Below are 22,689 nucleotides of genomic sequence, written 5' to 3' on the forward strand. Positions count from 1 at the left end.
GTGGTAAAAGGATAGTAACATTGCCCCTTTTTTTCTTTTTTTTTGATGGGCTTCCTTGGCCCCCTTTTTTCTAGGCTTCTTTGGCCTCTCCTTTTTTATATTTTTTTATTTTTTTATGGGGCAATGCCCTATAATGATGATCATCACACTTTTATTTACTTACAACCCAATATTACAACTCGATACTAGAACAAAGATATGACTCTATATGAATGCCTCCGGCGGTGTACCGGGATGTGCAATGATCTAGCGTAGCAATGAAATCAAAACGGACAAGCCATGAAAACGTCATGCTAGCTATCTTACGATCATGCAAGGCAATATGACAATGAATGCTCAAGGCATGTATATGATAATGATGGAAGTTGCACGGCAATATATCTCGGAATGGCTATGGAAATGCCATAATAGGTAGGTATGTGGCTGTTTTTAGGAAGATATAATGAGGTTTATGTGCGATAGAGCGTATCATATCACGGGGTTTGGATGCACCGGCGAAGTTTGCACCAACTCTCGAGGTGAGAAAGGGCAATGCACGGTACCGAAGAGGTGGAAAGGTAAAAGTGCGTATAATCCATGGACTCACATTAGTCATAAAGAACTCATATACTTATTGCAAAAGTTTATTAGCCCTCGAAGCAAAAGTACTACTACGCATGCCCCTAGGGGGATAGATTGGTAGGAAAAGACCATCGCTCGTCCCCGATCGCCACTCATAAGGAAGACAATCAAAGAAACACCCCATGCTTCAAATTTGTCACACAATGGTTACCATACATGCATGCTACGGGACTTGCAAACCTCAACACAAGTGTCTCTACAATCCACAACCACCCACTAGAATTACTCTAATATCACCATCTTTATATCGCAAAACTATTGCAAGGAATCAAACATATCATATTCAGCGATCTACAAGTTTATTTATGACTAACCATGTGAATGACCAATTCCTGTCATCTCTCTAAATAGATATAAGTGAAGCAAGAGAGGTTAATTCTTTCTACAAAATATATGCCCGCGCTCTAACAATTATAAGTGAAGCAAAAGAGCATTCTACAAATGGTGGTTTTCTATGTGAAGAGAAACAAGCAATCCAAACTTCAAATGATATAAGTGAAGCACATGAAGCATTCTATAAATCCATACTCAAAAGATTTAAGTGAAGTGCAATGAGCATTCTATAAATAAACCAAGGACTATCTCATACCAGCATGGTTCATAAAAGAAACATGAAAACTAAATGCAAAAGACGCTCCAAGACTTGCACATATCGCATGAACGAAACGAATCCGAAAACATACTGATACTTATTGAAGAAAACAAGCCCTGGAAGGCATCCCCAAGCTTAGACGCATGAGTATACTTGAATATTACTTGGGGTTCCATGGGCATCCCCAAGCTTGAGCTCTTGCCTCTCTTCCTTTTCCTCATATCGAGACCTCCTCGATAAAACACTTCATCCACACAAAACTTCAACAAAAAACTCGGTAAGATCCGTTAGTATAATAAAGAAAATCACTACTCAAGGTACTGTTGCAAACCAATTCATATTTTGTTTTTGCATTATAGCTACTGTAATATAGATTTTTCATGGCTTAATCCACAGATAGAAATTGATAGATTCATCAAAACAAGTAAACTATGCATCAAAAACAGAATCTGTCAAAAACAGAACAGTCTGTAGAAATCTGAACATTCGCCATACTTATGGTACCCCAAAAATTCTACCAAAATTAGGAAAAATAAATAATTTGTATATAAATACAGTTCAAAAAGAAACAGAACCATTTGACATTCCAGTTAAAAACCTAAAATCGCGCACTACAGCCAAAGTTTCTGTCCTGCACCATACAAACCAACAAGCATTGCGAACATCCTAAAAGGCAAACCTTGGCACATTATTTTTATGATACAATGGAATTGTACAAGGGGATAATTATTTTTGATGAAAAGTTTCTGTAATTAAGATTCACAAAGTTTCCGTGAGCATGAACAAAGTTCAAGGTGCTCTCCCACTTCAACAATGCTTGTCTCTCTCACTTTCACTTTCCTTTTTGAAAAGTTTTGGGTTCCCCACTTTATTTATTTTTTTGTTTTTAAACTATATGAAAGCACTCAACAGACATAAATAACTCTCTAAAACTTCTGGGTTGTCTCCCTGGCAGCGCTTTCTTTAAAGCCATTAAGCTAGGCATATAATGCTCAAGTAATGAATCCACCCGGATCCCAAGGTATATCAAAGCCAATTTTAATTAACAATGATTTGTAATTTAGTAGTGAGCACAAAGTAACATATATCATGCAATAACGAAGTCTAACTCTCTTCGTATGCATCGGCATGTCATAAAAGAACAATTCATGCACACCAAGTAAAGGCCAATGCATAGTATAAGCAGTTTCTTGCAATTTTATCATATTGGAAACATAGAGAGGTGGAGATATAATTCCTCTCTCATAGTAATTGCAAGTAGGAGCAGCAAGCACATGCATATTATATTCATCAAAATTATCAAGTACAATGGTAAAAGGCAACCCATCAATATAATCCTTAATAAGCACAAACTTCTCCGATATAGTGTAGTGTGGAGAATTCAAAAAGATAATAGGACTATCATGCGTGGGTGCAATAGCAAAAATTTCATGTTTAACATAAGGAACTATAGCAAGTTCATCTCCATAAGCATAATTCATATTGGCATCTTGGCCACAAGTATAGCAAGCATCATCAAAAAGGGATATTTCAAACGAATTAAAGGGATCATAGCAATCATCCTTCGGTAAGCACGAAAGGAAATTAAACAATGTATGAGTTGAAGAGTTACTCTAACTAGAAGGTGGGCATGGGTAGCTAATCCGCTCTTCCTCCTTTTGTTCTTCGCTCTCCTCATCATCTTTTTCATCCAATGAGCTCACAGTTTCATAAATTTCTTCTTCCATAGACTCCTACAAAATATTAGTCTCTTCTTGGACAGCGGAGAAGTCCTCAATATATAGTTTAACATAGGCATTAGAAGCATAATTATCATAACAATATTCAAGTATGGCAAAAATTTCAGATTTGTAGAGAGTAGCATCATACTTTTCAATCAAAGAAGCAATTTCGTAAGCACCCTTAAAAGCAACAAATTCTTCAATTTGTTGAACATCATAGTAATTATAAACACCCTTAGCATACGAAGATATGATTCCATTATCAATAAACTCACATTGGTAGGGAATGTGTTTCTTAGGGTTTTTAGAACAACAAGTAACATCATATATTTCACATAAAGTCCAAGCATAGCATTGCAAACGATGAATTTGATCCAGTAAAAGCTTCCCTTTTTCAGATATACGGTGTCGCACATAACAAGCATGCTCATCTAAAGATTTGCCCTCAACTAAGCTAGTTGGGGTTTCAGCACGAGCACAAAGGGATCAAAGATGATCCAAGTAAAAAGCTTCAGGAGTGTGATAGATTTTGAGTGGTTCTTCAACCATTGGTGTTGTAGGTACAACTAATTTTTTTGGTATTTTGCGTTTCCTACCCATAACTAAAGATAGAAAACAACTAAGAACAACAAATAAAAATTACTTAGTGATAAAGCAAACAAGCACACACGAGAATATTCACCCCACGCTATGACTCCCCGGTAACGGCGCCAGAAAAAGGTCTTGATAACCCACAAGTGTAGGGGGGTAATTGTAGCCTCTTTCGATAAGTAAGAGTGTCGAACCCAACGAGGAGCTAAAGGTAGAACAAATATTCTCTCAAGTCCTATCTGCCACTGATACGACTCTACGCACGCTTAGTGTTCGCTTTACGTAGAACAAGTATGAAACTAGAAGTACATTCTAGGTGTGATAGGATAGGTTTGCAAGATAATAAAGAACGCATAAATATAAACTAGGGGCTGTTTAGATAAAGAAGCAATAAAGTAAATATAGCGAGTGTGGAAAAGTGGTGGTAGGAGTTATGAAATTGTCCCTAAGCAATTGACTACGTTACTAGAACGATAATCACTATTGCAATTTTATTTGAGGGAGAGGCATAAGCTAACATACTTTCTCTTCTTGGATCATATGCACTTATGATTGGAACTCTACCAAGCATCCGCAACTACTAAAGATCATTAAGGTAAAACCCAACCATAGCATTAAAGTATCAAGTACCCTTTATCACATACGCAAACAACCTACTTACTCGGGTCTGTGCTTCTGTCACTCACGCCACCCACCATAAGCAAATTGTAAACATATTGCAAACCCTACAGCAGGAATCCCTCACGCTTGCGCGACACGGAGGGCACAATAGGACAGCACCAATAATAAAACATGCAACTCAAACCAATCATAGAAATTCATCAATCACCGATAGGACAACGAAAATCTACTCGGACATCATAGGATGTCAACACATCATTGGATAATAATATGAAGCATAAAGCACCATATTCAAGTAGAGGGTACAGTGGGTTGTGGGAGAGTGAACCGCTAAATATAGATGGGGGAAGGTGATGGAGATGTGTGTGAAGATGGCGGAGGTGTTGGTGAAGATTGCGGTGATGATGATGGCCCTCGGCAGCACTCCGGCGCCACCGGAAGCAAGGGGGAGAGGGACCCCCTTCTTCTTCTTCTTCTTCCTTGACCTCCTCCCTAGATGGGAGAAGGGTTTCCCCTCTGGTCCTTGGCTCCCATGGCGTGGGAGGGGTGAGAGCCCCTCCGAGATTGGATCTATCTCTTTGTCTCTCTCTGTTTCTGCGTTCTCTGATTCTGCCCTCTCACCGTTTCTTTTATATCCAGAGATCCGTAACTCCGATTGGGGTGAATCTTTCGCCCAGATTTTTCTCATAAAATAAGCTTTCTTGCGACAAAAGAAGAGCGTCAACCGCCTTACCGGGTGCCCACGAGAGTCCAGGGAGTGCCTGCCCCCTGGGGTGCGCCCCTGTCTCGTGGGCCCCTCGGGCACTGTCTCGCGTTGATTCTTCCTCCCAAAAATCACAAATATTCCAAAATAATTCTCCGTTCGTTTTTATCCCGTTTGGACTCCGTTTGATATTGGGTTTCTGTGAAACATAAAACATGCAACAAACAGGAACTGGCACTGGGCACTGGATCAATATGTTAGTCCCAAAAATAGTATAAAAAAGTTGTCAAAAGTATATAAAAGTTGAATAATATTGGCATGGAACAATCAAAAATTATAGATACGACGGAGACGTATCAACATGCTCCAAAACCCTCAACCACTTTCTCACATCCAAATATGTCCTAAACCTAAAAGTCAAATTCGGCCCCACCGATTTGATCTATCTGGCGCCACCGAGTTTCATTTGACATAGCCTCTGCCACAAACCTTAGTTACTTCGGTCTCACCGATACGGATCTCGGTCTCATCGAGATGGGATTGCAAACTCCCTGTTTCCTTTTTGTAACATTTCGGTGAGAGCAAATCAGTCCCACCGAGTCTTCATTGCCAACTCCTTGTTTCCTTTTCGTAACACTTCGGTCCCACCGAAGTGAGCAAATCGGTCCCACCGAGTTTGCCTGACCAAACCTCTATGTGCCTATTGCTGAAATCGGTCCCACCGAGTTTATGCGATCGGTCACACCGAGATTATGTTATGCCCTAACCCTAGCACATCGGTCTCACTGAGATGACTATATCGGTCCCAATGAAAACTCTAACGTTCACATTTTTACCTGGATCAGTCTGGCTGAGTTTGTTGATTCGGTCCCACCGAGTTTGGGAATCTACGTGTAACGGTTAGATTTTGTGTGGAGGCTATATATACCCCTCCACCCATTCTTCATTTGTGAGGAGAGCCATCAGAACATACCTACACTTCCACTACTCATTTTCTAAGAGAGAACCACCTACTCATGTGTTGAGACCAAGATATTCCAATCCTACCACAAGAATCTTGATCTCTAGCCTTCCCCAAGTTGCTTTCCACTCAAATCATCTTTCCACCATAGCCAAATATGTGAGAGAGAGTTGAGTGTTGGGGAGACTATCATTTGAAGCACAAGAGCAAGGAGTTCATCATCAACACACCATCTATAACCTTTTGGAGAGTGGTGTCTCCTAGATTGGTTAGGTGTCACTTGGGAGCCTCCGTCAAGATTGTGAAGTTGAACCAAGAAGTTTGTAAGGGCAAGGAGATCACCTACTTCGTGAAGATCTACCCTAGTGAGGCAAGTCCTTCATGGATGATGTCCATGGTGGGATAGACAAGGTTGCTTCTTTGTGGACCCTTCATGGGCGGAGCCCTCCGTGGACTCGCGTAACTGTTACCCTTCGTGGGTTGAAGTCTGCATCAACGTGGATGTATGATAGCACCACCTATCGGAACCACACCAAAAATCTCCGTGTCAACATTGTATTTGCTCCCGCGAAACTCATCCCATTTACTTTCTTGCAAGTTGCATGCTTTACTTTCCGCTGCCCATATACTCTTTGCATGCTTGCTTGAATTGTATTGAGATTGCTTGACTTGTGCTAAGTTGTTAAAATCTACCAAGAACTAAAATTGGGAAAAGGTTAAGTTTTTATTTGGTCAAGTAGTCTAATCACCCCCCCCCTCTCTAGACATACTTTCGATCCTACAACTTTCAATAATCTTTCTTCTTCATGTTCTGAAAGGTTAGCACTAATACTAACATGATATATCTTTTTCTCATCAAGATAAACATATTTCAAAGTGTCTGGCAATTGTTTTAATTCAAACGCATGATCACGTTTAGGTGGAGGAGGACCTCCTAGAGTTTCAGTAGGCAAATTGTGTTTAAGCAGAGGTTGTTGTTCCAAAAAGATTCTATCTATTTCATTTATTTCACGAATATGCAAATCATTTTCATGGTCTAGCAAATATTGTTCTAAAGGATCAGTAGGAGGTACAGCAATAGAAGCAAGACCAATAATTTCATCCTTACTAGGCAAATCTTTCTTATGAGGTTGTCTACTAAACTTGGAAAAATTAAATTCATGAGATTCATCACCAAAGCTAACACCGATAGTTTGTTTCTTACAATCTATTCTGGCATTGACGGTGTTCAAGAAAGGTCTACCAAAGATAATGGGACAAAAATCATCTTGTGGGGAGCCAAAAACAAGAAAATCAGTAGGGTATTTTATTTTCCCACACAAGACTTCAACATATCTAAGAATCCCAATTGGTGATATAATATCTCTATTGGCAAGTTTAATAGTAACATCTATGTCTTCTATTTCAGCAGGTGCTATTTTATTCTTAATTTCTTCATATAAGGAAAAAGGAATAGCACTCACACTAGCACCTATGTCACATAAACCATGATAATAGTGATCTCCTATCTTAACTGAGACAATAGGCATGCCAACAACTGGTCTATGTTTATCCTTTTTATCGGGTTTGGCAATTCTAGAAGCTTCATCACAGAAGTAAATAACATGCCCATCAATATTATCAACCAAGAGATCTTTAATCATAGAAACACTAGGTTCAACTCTGATTTGTTCGGCTGGTTTGGGTGTTCTAACATAACTTTTGTTAACCACAGTTGAGCTTTAGCATGTTCCTTCATCCTAATAGGGAAAGGTGGTTTTTCAGTATAAGCAGTGGGAACAACTAGATCAACATTGTAAATGATAGTTTCTTCTTTAGCTTTTACCGGTTCTTTAATTTCTTATTTAATAGGTGGGTGATACTTAAACCACTTCTCCTTAGGGAGAACAACATGAGTAGCAAAATATTCACAAAAGGAAGCTACTATCTCAGAGTCAAGTCCATATTTAGTGCTAAACTTTTGAAAAGCATCGGTATTCATGAAAGATTTAACACAATCATACCTGACTCTTTACCTTCGATGAGTTCCCAATCTTCAGAGTTGCATTTAATTCTTTCTAAAAGATCCCACCAGAATTCAATAGTCGTCTTCATAAAAGAACCAGTACAAGAAGTATCAATCATGGATTGATCATTACGAGAAAGCCGAGCATCAAAACTCTGAATAATAATTTCTCTTGAGAGCTCATGATTGGGGCATGAATATAACATTGACTTAAGCCTCCCCCAAGCTAGAGATATACTTTCTCCTTCACGAGGCCAAAAATTATATATATAATTCCAATCACGATCAACTAAATGCATAGGATAATTTTTTTGATGGAATTCCAATTTCAACCGATTCCAGTTCCAAGATCCAATATCATCGCATAGCCTATACCATGTTAATGCTTTTCCTTTCAAAGATAAAGGGGAAACCTTCTTCTTAGCTTCATCTCCGGGTAAACCTGCAAGCTTAAACAATCCACAAATTTCATCCACATATATCAAGTGCATATCAGGATGTTCGGTTCCATCTCCAGCATAAGGATTAGCTAGCAGTTGTTCTACCATACCCAAAGGAATTTCATATTTAATATTTTCAGTAGGTGCAGTAGGTTGAGGGGCAACTAATTGTGGTTCCGATCGAGGTGAAGATACCTCGAACAAACCCCTCAAAGGATTGTTTTCCATAGTAGCAAGTGACAATAAATTTTAGCACGTAGTAAAAATGTTTCCTTACCAATTTCCACTTACCAAAAGCGCTTCACTCCCCGGCAACGGCGCTAGAAAATAGCCTTGATGACCCACAAGTATATGGGTGTTGGGGAACGTAGTAATTCAAAAAAATTCCTACGATCACGCAGGATTTATCTAGGATATGCATAGCAACAAGACGGGAGAGTGTGTCCATGTACCCTCGTAGACCGAGAGCGGAAGCATATAGTAACGTGGTTGATGTAGCCGAACGTCTTCATGATGCAACCGATCCAAGTACTGAATGTATGGAACCTCTGTGTTCATCACACATTCAGTATGATGACGTCCCTCATGCTCTTGATCCAGTTGAGGACAAGGGAGAGTTCTGTCAGCACGATGGCGTGGCGACGGTGATGATTAAGTTACCGGCGCAGGGCTTCACCTAAGCACTACGATGATATGACCGAGGTGTTAAACTGTGGAAGGGGGCACCGCACACGGCTAAGAGATTGTCTGTTGTGCTTTGGGGTGCCCCCTGGCCATGTATATAAAGGAGGGAGAGGAGGAGGCCGGCGGCCAGGAGGGGCGCGCCATAGGGGAGAGTCCTAGTTGGACTCCCCTTCCTTTTCCAAGAGGGGGAGAGAGGGAAGGAGGAGGAGAGGGAGAAGGAAATAGGGGGGTGCCACCCCCTCCCTAGTCCAATTTGGACTCGCCATGGGGGGGCGACCACCCTTGCAGCCCTCCTCTCCTTTCCACTAAGGCCCATGAAGGCCCACTACTTTCCCGGAGGGTCCGTTAACCTCCCGGTACTCCGAACAATACCTGAATCACTCCGGAACCATTCCGGTGTCCGAATATAACCTTCCAATATATCAATCTTTATCTCTTGACCATTATGAGACTCCTCGTCATGTCCGTGATCTCATCCAGGACTCCGAACAAACTTCGGTCATCAAATCACATAACTCATAATACAAATCATCATCGAATGTTAAGTGTGCGGACCCTACAGGTTCGAGAACTATGTAGACATGATCGACACACATCTCCGATCAATAACCAGCAGCGGAACCTAGATGCTCATATTGGCTCCTACATATTCTACGAAGATCTTTATCGGTCAAACCGCACAACAACATACGTTGTTCCCTTTGTCATTCGTATGTTACTTGCCCGAGATTCGATCATCGGTATCATCATACCTAGTTCAATCTCATTATCAGCAAGTCTCTTTACTCATTCTGTAATGCTTCATCCCGTAACTAACTCATTAGTCACATTTCTTGCAAGGCTTATAGTGATGAGCATTACCGAGAGGGCCCAGAGATATCTCTCCGATACACGGAGTGACAAATCCTAATCTTGATCTATGCCAACTCAACAAACACCTTCGGAGACACCTGTAGAGCATCTTTATAATCACCCAGTTATGTTGTGACGTTTGATAGCACACAAGGTGTTCCTCCGGTATTCGGGAGTTGCATAATCTCATAGTCTGAGGAACATGTATAAGTCATGAAGAAAGCAGTAGCAATAAAACTGTAACGATCAGAATGCTAAGCTAGCGGATGGGTCTTGTCCATCACATCATTCTCTAATGATGTGATCCCGTTCATCAAATGACAACACATGTCTATGGCTAGGAAACATAACCATCTTTGATTAACGAACTAGTCAAGTAAAGGCATACTAGGGACACTATGTTTTGTCTATGTATTCACACATGTACTAAGTTTCCGGTTAATACAATTCTTGCATGAATAATAAACATTTATCATGATATAAGGAAATATAAATAACAAATTTATTATTGCTTCTAGGGCATATTTCCTTCAATGGGGTCATTGTAGCCTTTTTGTAAGTAAGAGTGACGAACCCAATGAGGAGCAGAAGGAAATGACAAGCGGTTTTCAGCAAGGTAATGTCTGCAAGTACTAAAATTTTAAGTAGCAGAGTAGTTTGATAGCAAGATAATTTGTAACGAGCAAGTAATGATAGTATTAACAAAAGTGCAGCAAGGTAGCCCAATCCTTTTGGGGCAAAGGACAGGCCAAAACGATCTCTTATGATAAGCAAAGTGTTCTTGAGGGTACACGGGAATTTCATCTAGTCACTTTCATTATGTTGGCTTAATTCGTGTTCGCTACTTTGATAATTTGGTATGTGTGTGGACCGGTGCTTAGGTGTTGTTCTTACTTGAACAAACCTCCTACTTATGATTAACCCTCTTGCAAGCATCCACAACTACGAGAAAAGTATTAAGAACAAATTCTAACCATGGCATTAAACTTTTGGATCCAATCGGTCCCTTACGGAATAGCGCATAAACTAGGATTTAAGCTTCTGTCACTCCGCAGCCCATCATCTGATAAGTACTCCACAATGCATTCCCTTAGGCCCAAATATGGTGAAGTGTCATGTAGTCGACGTTCACATGACACCACTAAGGGAATCACAACATACATATGATCAAAATATCGAACACATATCAAGTTCACATGATTACTTGCAACATGATTTCTCCCGTGACCTCAAGAACAAAAGTAACTACTCACAAATGATAACCATGCTCAATATCAGAGGGGTATTAAATAGCATAATGGATCTGAACATATAATCTTCCACCAAATAAACCATATAGTAATCAACTACAAAATGTAATCAACACTACTAGTCACCCAGAAGCACCAACCTATAGTTCCGGTACAAAGATTGAACACGAGAGATGAACTAGAGTTTGAGAGGAGTTGGTGTTGTTGAAGATGTTGATGAATATAGCCCTCCCCAAGATGGGAGAGTTGTTGGTGATGATGATGACGGTGATTCCCCCCTCCGGAAGGGAAGTTCCCCTGGTGGAATCGCTCCGCCGAAGGGCAAAAGTGCTCCTGCCTAGGTTCCACCTCGAGATGGCGGAGCTTCATCCCGAAAGTCCTCTCCTTATTTTTTTTCTAGGTCAAAATGACTTATATACCAGAAGAGGGGCACCAGAGGTGGGCCTGGGTGAGCACAACCCACCGGGGCGCGCCCAGGTGGGTTGTGCCCACCTGGTGGGGCCCCTCTGGTACTTATTTGCTCCAATATTCCTCAAATATTCCAGAAAAATTCCTCGTAAAGTTTCAGCCCATTTGGAGTTGTGCAGAATAGGGAGTGTGACGTAGCTTTTTCAGGTCCAGATTTCCAGCTGCCAGAATTATCCCCCTTTGTATATACCTTGCATATTAAGAGAGAAAAGGCATTAGAATTACTCCAACAAGCATTATTATACAATAAAACAACATAAATAACAGTAGGTAAACATGATGCAAAATGGACGTATCAGACACCACGTGATGATCGGGTGTGATAGGCTCTACGTTCACATACAATGGGTGCAAGATAGTTTTCACATGCAGAATACTCGGGTTAAACTTGATGAGCCTAGCATGTACAGACATGGCCTCGAAACACTGGAGACCTAAAGGTCGAACGTGAATCATATGGTAGATATTATCAACATAGATATGTTCGCCATTGATGACTACTCCATCTCACGTGATGATCGGGCATGGTTTAGTTGATTTTGATCACGTACCATTTAGATGAACTGAGGGATGTCTATCTAAGTGGGAGTTCTTAAGTAATTTGATTCATTGAACTTAATTTATCATGAACTTAGTCCAGATAGTATTTGCAAATTATGTTCTCGATCAATAGCTCGCGTTGTGGCTCCCCTATTTTGATATGTCCCTATAGAAAACTAAGTTGAAAGATGATAGTAGCAATGATGTGGACTGGGTCCGAGATCTGAGGATTATTGTCGGTGTCAAAACCGGCGGATCTCGGGTAGGGGGTCCCGAACTGTGCGTCTAGGCGGATGGTAATGGGAGACAAGGGACACGATGTTTTTACCCAGGTTCGGGCCCTCTCGATGGAGGTAAAACCCTACTCCTGCTTGAATAATATTGATGATATGGGTAGTACAAGAGTAGATCTACCACGAGATCAGAGAGGCTAAACCCTAGAAGCTAGCCTATGCTATGATTGTTGTTCGTCCTACGGACTAAAACCCTCCGGTTTATATAGGCACCAAAGAGGGTTAGGGTTACACAGAGTCGGTTACAATGGTAGGAGATCTACATATCCGTATCGCCAAGCTTGCCTTCCACGCCAAGGAAAGTCCCATCCGGACATGGGACAAAGTCTTCAATCTTGTATCTTCATAGTCCAGGAGTCCGGCCAAAGGTGATAGTTCAGCTATCCGGACACCCCCTAATCCAGGACTCCCTCAGTAGCCCCTGAACCAGGCTTCAATGACGACGAGTCCGGCGCGCATATTGTCTTCGGCATTGCAAGGTGGGTTCCTCCTCCGAATACTTCATAGAAGATTTTGAACACAAGGATAGTGTCCGGCTCTGCAAAATAAGTTCCACATACTACCGTAGAGAGAATAATATTTACACAAACTCAATCTGCTGACGTATTCCGTGGCGTGACATCACACCACGGCCAAGCCTTTATTCGAATCGTTTTTACTGTCCCACCTCAGCGCGTTTAGCGAGGCGGTTTCCTTGGCACGTCTTGTCGAAGCAGAGATCGTGTCCCCTTATTCCGGGATTCTCATCAATACGGGCGTGGGTAACCCAATCGTGCTCGTTGGCACGTCTCCTCTATCGAAGGCGAGTCACGAACGGTCACGGGGAAGGCTCTTGGTATTCAACCTCTTTATAAAGAGAGCAAGGCTCCACTCCTTTCTTTCAATCTCAATCGAATCCGCCCCTCGCCTCGAGTTCCAACACCCAAAGCTCCAGATTCAGGCGCTTCGGACCTTCGATGATGTCCGACTCCGAGCTGCAAGGCCGGTGGATGCCTTCCTCCGTTACGGAAGAAGACATGCTAAAGCTAAGAGACGCCAGGTATCTAACCGGTGAAATTTCGCATAGGATGCCTACCCAAGGGCAGGTTATTCCCACTCCCAAGCCTGGCGAAAGCGTGGTGTTCACGTCTCACTTTCTTCGGGGGCTAGGCTTCCCGATGGACCCCTTCATGAGGGGGCTCATGTTTTATTATGGGTTGGAATTTCATGACTTGGATCCGGAGTCCATCCTCCACATCTCATCGTTCATTGTCGTATGCGAAGCCTTCCTCCGCATTACCCCTCACTTCGGATTGTGGCTCAAGACCTTCAAGGTGGAGCCAAAGATGATCAAGGGGCAGCTGGCAGAATGCGGAGGGGCTGTTATAAGCAAGAATGCTGATGCTCTATGGCCCGAGGGCTCTTTTCAAGAGGAGCTCAGCCTATGGCAACAAGAGTGGTTTTACATCACAGTTCCCAGGGGCACCAAATGGGTGGCGCCACCTGCCTTTCGCTCGGGTCCTCCACCGCGGCTGGCGTCATGGGTCAATAAAGGACTTGACTGGGGGCCATCCAAGGACGTGCCCCTGTTGCAGGGCCGCATTCAAGACCTCCGAGAGAGAGAAATCACTATGGTCGTAGTAGCGCAGGTCATGCTGATTTGTCGCATCCTGCCCTGCAAACGTCGCCCCCTCCGCCCGTGGGAATTTAACCCGGAGGGACCACGAGCTCTCCAACATTTTATAGGTGCGACGCCCGTGGAGATGTTCAAGCTTCTCTTCGGATCACAAGCGATGTGTCCGGACTTGACCGTGGACGCAGCTCTGAGCTGCAACTGCCCGGATACTCAATTAAGTAGCCCTATACCCGGACACGCTATCTCATATTTATCACGAACTTGCCTTTTAAAAGATTTGTTCTTTGAACAGGAGTGGATAGCGAAAGCAAAGTTAATCAGGTGTCCGGCCCACCTCCCTGAGACCACGCCGAATCCCGTGTTAACCAGGATGCTGGAGGTTGCGCCTTCGGAAGAAGGTGAAGGGGGGAACAAGGAAGCTACCGCCTCCGCGAAGGAGGCTGTCAGGAAAGGAGGGATCGAGAATCCCTCCATCCAAGGGAAGAAGAGGACCGCCTCTGAAGACCCGGAGACCATGCTCTCAAAGCGGGGGAAGCAATCTTCGTCAGAGGGTCCTGCGCCGAGAGATGCCTCGACCGCATTATGCCCTCAAGGGGATCAGCCGTCCACCGAGCCGTAAGTAAAAAGGGGAGTATATTTTAAAATAAAGGATATCCCTGCCCTATTTCTAATGAAGATAATCGAAATTTTACCTTGTAGTTCGGATCTCATCCCTTCTCAGCAGAGCTCCTCTTCGGGGGATCTCCGTCCGGAGATGATAGAGAGCGAAACGCCTCCCCCCGTCGTACCGTCTTGTGAGGCGGGCGACCCTGAGGTGTCGTCGCGGAGGGTTTCTCCAAGTCCGGGGGCGGAAGGCAGTCGTATGTCCCCTCAAAGCCCTCCGCGTCCGGCCTTTGAAAATGGCCATTGGACGAGTCCGGCACCACCTGGTGTACGGTCGGAGGAGCTGAAGGATCTGCTCGGGCGAGCGTCTATCTCAGAAGATCACCGTGTGTTAATGGCTACGGTGATTGAAAGGATTTCATCCGCTGAGAGCGGATTGCACGAAGCCGTCAGAAGTTTACTGACAAGATTTGAGGTACGCAAAATAATGTACCTTCTGACAGTTCCGCATATAAAATGCGCCCTGTGTAGATAGTAGCCCCTGAGGCTCGCTGTGTTGTCAAAAATGACAGCGCACCGAGGATCATAAATGCAGGTATAATGTGTCGCCCTTCCTATGTGGTGGCGAAGGGTCCAGTGGCTAGCCGGACTGATGAATGTGCCGAACTAAAGCGGCAACTTGACGTGGCGGATGCCGACATGGCACTTGTCAATAGGTGACTTGACGAGTCACAAGGTATGCATTTTCTCCGCGGACACCTGGTAAGGGAGCTTGATGCCCGTGTCTTACAACATGTATGCTTGATGCAGATGGTGCCGCTGCCATGGAGAACCTTCGGGCGGAGCTCGCCCGAGCCAAGGAGCAGGCCAGAAAGAGTGATGCGGCTGCCTTAAAGGCGACCGAAGAGCTAAAAGCCGAACAGGGTGCTCACTGCCGAAGCAATAAGGAAATGGCCGAGATGGCCGTGAAGTTGAAGAATGCTACCGACCGCTGCAAGCTCCTTGAAAAAGAAGATCGAGCGGTGCAAGAGGACCTGAAGAAGGCCACTACCGAGGCCAAGGATGCTCGCTCTGCGATGAGAGCTATGAAGGAGGAGCTGCGTCAGGCCGGAGATATCGCGGCTGGAAAGCCCTTTCTGCTGCGGAGGAAATTCTTGGATCCTAAATATGCTCAGTTGGACCGGCTATGGAGTGTGGAGGATGCTTATTTGGACTTGGCGGCAAGTGCCGCGGACGCGGCCGAACACTTCCGAGATCAAAAGGATCACGAAATGGAAAAGGTTTTTTGGTCGTAGTTCCATAATCCAGAGCGCCCACTTCCATTAACCGATCACTTGGCCGAATGGGCGGAGCTGAATAGGTTATCCGGACTTGCCATGAAGGATGTCGTGAGTCTTTTGTGGCTGAAAAGGCCCGAGCCGAAGAGTTATTTTGGCTTGGTGCAGCAGTTCCTTGGTGCGGTGTCGCATATCAATGCAATGAGGAGGTCGGCATGCATAGAGGGTGCGCGGATGGCTCTTGCCCATGTCAAGACATACTGGGCAGAGATGAAGGCCACCGATGTTGCATCTCAAGATTCGGACGGAAGCCGAGTACCTGTCGAGCACTATTTTCAGGAAGTTCTGCAGGGCGCTCGCTTAATAGAGACGCAGTGCTCGAAGGATATTATGTTCGAATAACATGTTTTATTGTGAAACAATGTATCGATGGAATATAAGAGCTTTTTATACGTGTGCGTTTCAAGAATTAAAATACCTCCTGTGCGGCCGCTAATGTATATGTATATATAACCTGAAAGATGGCAGTCTTCGGCTTCAGCCCCCACGCATATAATGCGGGGGTGTTTGCAAAAGGCGCATTTTCACACTTGATTCAACGTCTTGGTACTATAAAGGAGGTGGTAGCGCAGCAAACTAGGCAAACAGACTATAATGCTTTATCACTTTCACTTAGCCATAGGAGTTTGACAGTGGGGCTACAATATAGCCCCTAGGGGCACCGCGCTCACCCGAATTCGGGGCGCGTATGTGCCTGACCGGGAAATGGTCCTTCGTCAATGTGGAGGAATCCTATAGATTTTGGCGGGTCATCGAGTGGTTGACCAGTCTCACGCTATATCATGACAGTCAGTTTTCGGCTTTCTCTACTGAGGTGCTCACCTGGCCGAACCGGGGCACAATCGCAGTAGTTCTCCTGGTGCCGCCTTAGCCGATAGAGCGGAACATAAGGCAGCAAAACACAGGAGCCGAGCAAACCCAACATTTGACCAAAGACATGATTCAAAGCTGATGCATATAAGGCCTAACTCGAGACGCCGAATACTCCCTAAGGTATTCGGTCTTTATGAAAACGGTCCGAACAACACCCTTTGTAATAAGCCCCTGGTGTCCAGGTACGCGCGAAATTCTGACGTGGCCCATGCCAAAACGCCAGCCTCCTCCTCGGTGATAGCAAAAAAACCGGGGGATGTATATCAACAAGAGACAGTAAAAAAGGTTTACATAGGGTCTTAATCTGAAAAGAATCCTTGCAACGGGTCCCTACTACACGTCTGCGCCTGTGTCTCCGTTGTGCCGTATCCTGGACGGGTGTAGCACGGTGTTCATATGTAAAAGAGAGGAACTTAGTTGAAAAAGATCGTGCAAAAATGTACGTTATATTAAATAAAAAAAAGTACGACTCAAAAAATGAATAAGATTGAGCTTTATTGTCTCTTGTTGTACATGCGTGGAGCCCCTTGTGCGGGGGTATGGGGCTAGTAAGCCCTTATATGTTTACGCCGGACTCGTCTAACCGTGTCCGGGGTCTGAACGACCTGTTTAGGTGCTTTGATTAGTGAAGCTGGTTTAGTGTGTGGCTGTCAAGGCAGTCACACAATCTTCCGCGCTCGAGGAACACTCGATATTTCCCTTTAAGGAGATGATGCCTCACGGACCGGGCATTTTAAGTGTAAGGGATGCATAATGCGGTATTGCGTTAAAGCGGGCGAAAGCTTCGCGTCCCAGTAGTGCTTGGTAGCTACTTGTAAATGGGGCGAGGTGGAAGGTTAACTTTTCGCGGCGGAAGTTGTTGGGTGAGCCGAACACAACTTCTAGCAATAGAGAGACCGTACAATGGGCATATGGGCCTGGCATTACCCCTTGAAAGGAAGTGTTGCTATGGCGAAGTTTGGTTGGGTCTGTGCCCCTTTTGCGGATTGTGTCCTGGTATAGCAGGTTTAGATCACTGCCGCCGTCCATTAGGACTTGTGTACATTGGAGTCCGTCAATTATTGGATCTAATATCAAGGTTGTCCATCCTGCATTCCGGATACTTCTAGAGTAATCCTGATGGTCGAAGGTGATTGGTTTTAACAACAAGTGGCAGGACTCCTCTGGGATAGGCCATATGGCGCATACCTCTATGGGCGCCGCTCTATTCTTCTCTTTTGTCACGTGAAGTGAGTTTACTGTTTTGACTTCTTGTGGGAAATCCTTTTGTTTTCCGGTGCTCTGCTTGTGGGGTTCGTCATCGTCCTCGCTTGGTGTGTCGAGCCCCTTGTGTTCGGCGTTGAGTTTGCCGGACTGCTTGAAGACCCAACAATCTCTGTGTGTATGGTTTGCAGGCTTCCCGGGAGTACTGTGGATTTGGCATATCTTGTCCAAAATTTTGTTTAAGTTAGATAGCTCGTCCCTGTTATCCTTAAGGGGCAGTTTTTATGATTCTGCCGAGAGCTTTTGAATCCGGCGTTGACTGTCGTGCTCTTCGGGCTGTTTCCCTTGGTCTGGCGCTGGTCCTTGCGGCATCGTGGTTTTTCGTTTCCATCCCTGACTTTGGATGTACTTGGGTCGCTGGTATTGCATCTTGCCAGCCAGCTATCCTCTCCCACGCAAAAGCGGGTCATGAGGCTTGTTAATGCGGCCATTGTTCTTGGCTTTTCTTGGCCGAGGTGTCTGGTGAGCCATTCGTCCCGGACATTGTGTTTGAAAGCTGCTAAGGCTTCGGCATCCGGACAATCGACTATTTGGTTCTTTTAGTAAGGAATCTGTTCCAGAATTTTCGGGCTGACTCTCCGGGTTGTTGAGGTATGTGACTTAAATCATCTGCATCCAGAGTTCGGACATAGGTCCCTTGAAAATTTGCCCGAAAAGCATCCTCGAGCTCTTCCCAACTTCCAATGGTGTTTTCGGGGAGGCTTTTGAGCCAATGCCGGGCTGGCCCTTTGAGCTTGAGGGGTAAGTATTTTATGGCGTGGAGGTCATCTCCTCTAGCCATGTGTATGTGGAGGATGTGATCCTCAATCCAGACTCCAGGGTCTGTTGTTCCGTCGTATGCCTCTATGTTTACGGGCTTGAATCCCGCTGGAAATTCATAATCAAGAACCTCATCGGTGAAACATAGGGGGTGTGCGGCACCCCTATATTTAGGTGTACCGTAATATTCGGATACTTGATGTGTTGCATTGCTTACTAGAGCTTGCTTTCTTGACCCGTAGATAGATCTAACTAGGCCATCTTTTTTATGCGAATCTGTGTGCGGATCGCGTGCCGGCTTGTGTGCGGTGCCGTTTGCCGCTCTATGTTTGCCATGGGGTCGTATATCCGACCGAGTGGTCTCCTTGTTCTTTGATTGCGGGGGCTCTACGGCCTCCTCATCAAATTCAGGCAGTAGTTTTTGCTTCGGGTAGCTCTTTGTTCGGCGACTATCGCCGTATTTGTCTGCGGTGTTAAGTACTTTGCTCCATCCAATTCTGAGCGCATCTTCCGCTGTTTTGAGCTTCTGCTTCTGCTTTTTTAGGCTATGCGCAGTGGCGACGAGCCTTTTGTGGAGGTTCTTCTGTTCCAGCAACTTGTCTGGCATGAGATCGTCCGGACTGTTATTTTCGCCGGGGACGGATTGTTTATCCATATTGTCCTGTTCGGACGGTTGCTCGATAGCATGTTCGTCGTCCACCGGTTCGCCCTGCTCTATGGCTGGGTCTGTATGGCTTCTGTTTTTGTCGAGGTGGGATTTCGAGCGGCGCTTACGTCGCCGTTTTGACTGCTTTTCGAGGGAATTATCTCTCGTGGCGTCCCGTTGTTCCTCGTTGTTGCTTCCTTTAGGTGTGTCCACCATGTATACATTGTGAGATGAGGTGGTTGTCCAGTGCATTATAGGTGTTGGTTCATGCTTTATCTCCTACATCGTCATCCATACCATCGATGTCTTCGGAGTCGAAGTCGAGCACGTCGTTTAAACTTTCGACAGTGGCTATGAAGTGGGTGGTGGGTGGGCTTGGAATTTCTTCGTCGTCCGCATGCCATCCTTGCTGACCATAATACGGCCAGGGCTCTCCTGATAAAGAGAGAGACTTTAGTAAATTCAGGATGTCGCCAAAGGGCGAGTGCTGAAAGATGTCCGCGGTAGTGAACTCCATGATCGGCACCCAATCAGATTCGATTGGCAGGAGCGCGGAAGGTTCGGAGTTCGGAGAGGAGTCCGGCACCTTGGAGTCACGAGCTTCGCAAGGGACAGGGTTGGTGTTCGACTCAATCGCCGTAGAGATAGCAGCCCCTGAGGCGGTGTCCAGCCACCCATCCTTGATCGGCGCAGTCGGCTCCGAGCTAAGGGTCGGAGCGGACACTTGTGCGGCCTCCAGGGCACTGTCCGGCGGCAGAGCTAGATCATGCCCATCGTGACAGTGCGGCACGCTTGGCTGTGGCTCGAACCCATCGAAGATCAAGTCTCCACGGACGTCAGTCGTATAGTTCGAACTTCCAAATCTGACCTGATGGCCAGGGGCGTAGCTTTCGATCTGCTCCAGATGGCCAAGCGAATTGGCCCGCAGTGCAAAGCCGCCAAATACGAAGATCTGTCCGGGGAGAAAAGTCTCACCCTGGACCGCATCGTTGTTGATGATCGAAGGAGCCATCAGGCCTAAAGATGACGACACAGAGGAACTCTCAATGAAAGCACCAATGTCGGTGTCAAAACCGGCGGATCTCGGGTAGGGGGTCCCGAACTATGCGTCTAGGTGGATGGTAACAAGAGACAAGGGACACGATGTTTTTACCCAGGTTCGGGCCCTCTCGATGGAGGTAAAACCCTACTCCTGCTTGATTAATATTGATGATATGGGTAGTACAAGAGTAGATCTACCACGAGATCAGAGAGGCTAAACCCTAGAAGCTAGCCTATGGTATGATTGTTGTTCATCCTACGGACTAAAACCCTCCGGTTTATATAGGCACCGAAGAGGGTTAGGGTTACACAGAGTCGGTTACAATGGTAGGAGATCTACATATCCGTATCTCCAAGCTTGCCTTCCATGCCAAGGAAAGTCCCATCCGGACACGGGATGAAGTCTTCAATCTTGTATCTTCATAGTCCAGGAGTCCGGCCAAAGGTGATAGTTCGGCTATCCGGACACCCCCTAATCCAGGACTCCCTCAATTATCCTCATTGCTACACAGAAGAATTATGTCCTTAATGGACCGCTAGGTGATAGACCTATTGCAGGAGCAGATGCAGATGTTATGAACATTTTACAAGCTCGGTATGATGACTACTTGATAGTTTAGTGCACCATACTTTACGGCTTAGAACCGGGACTTCAAAAACATTTTGAACGCCACGGAGCATATGAGATGTTCCAAGAGCTGAAATTGGTATTTCAGACTCATGCCCATGTCAAGAGGTATGAGACCTCTGACAAGTACTTTGCCTACAAGATGGAGGAGAATAGCTCTGCTAGTGAGCATGTGCTCAGAATGTCTGGGTACTACAATCGCTTGAATCAAGTGGGAGTTAATCTTCCGTATAAGATAGTGATTGACAAAGTTCTCTAGTCACTATCACCAAGCTACTAGAACTTCGTGATGAACTATAATATGCAAGGGATGACGAAAACGATTCTCAAGCTTTTCGCGATGCTGAAATCGGCGAAGGTAGAAATCAAGAAAGAGCATCAAGTGTTGATGGTTAACAAGACCACTATTTTCAAGAAAAGGGGCAAGGGAAAGAAAGGAAACTTCAAGAAGAATGGCAAGCAAGTTGTCACTCCCGTGAAGAAGCCCAAAGCTGGACCTAAGCCTAAAACTAAGTGCTTCTACTGCAAAGGGAATGGTCACTAGAAGCGGAACTGCCCCAAATACTTGGCGGATAAGAAGGATGGCAAAGTAAACAGAGGTATATTTGATATACATGTTATTGATGTGTACCTTACTAGTATTCGTAGTAGCTCCTGGGTATTCGATATTGGTTCAGTTTCTAAGATTAGTAACTCGAAACAGGAGTTGCGGAATAAACAGACACTAGTTGAGGGCGAGGTGACGATGTGTGTTGGAAATGATTCCAAGGTTGATATGATCACCATCGCATGCTCCCTCTACCTTCGGGATTAGTGATGAATCTAAATAAATGTTATTTGGTGTTTGCATTGAGCATGAATATGACTGGATCATGTTCATTGCAATAGGGTTATTCATTTAATTCAGAGAATAGTTGTTATTCTGTTTACATGAATAAAACCTTCTATGGTCATACACCCAATGTGAATGGTTTATTGAATCTCGGTCATGGTGATACACATATTCATAATATTGATGCCAAAAGATGCAAAGTTGGTAATGATAGTGCAACATACTTGTGGCACTGTCATTTAGGTCATATTGGTGTAAAGTGCATGAAGAAACTCCATATGGATGGACTTTTGGAATCACTTGATTATGAGTCATTTGATACTTGCGAGCCATGCCTCATGGGCAAAATGACTAAAACTCCGTTCTTCGGAACAATGGAGCGAGCTAATAACTTATTGGAAATAATACATACCGATGTATGCGGTCCGATGAGTGTTGAAGCACGTGGCAGGTATCATTATTTTCTCACATTCGCTGATGATTTAAGTAGATATGGGTATATCTACTTGATGAAACACAAGTCTGAAACATTTGAAAAGTTCAAAGGATTTCAGAATGAAGTAGAGAATCATCATAACAAGAAAATAAAGTTGATCGCAGAGACGAATATTTGAGTTACGAGTTTGGCCTTCATTTAAACAATGTGGAATTGTTTCACAACTCACGCCACCTGGAACACCACAACGTAATGGTGTGTCCAAATGTCGTAAGCATACTTTATTAGATATTGTGCATTCTATGATGTGTCTT

Source organism: Triticum dicoccoides, chromosome 4B (genome assembly GCF_002162155.2).
Source record: "Triticum dicoccoides isolate Atlit2015 ecotype Zavitan chromosome 4B, WEW_v2.0, whole genome shotgun sequence".
NCBI lineage: Eukaryota > Viridiplantae > Streptophyta > Magnoliopsida > Poales > Poaceae > Triticum > Triticum dicoccoides.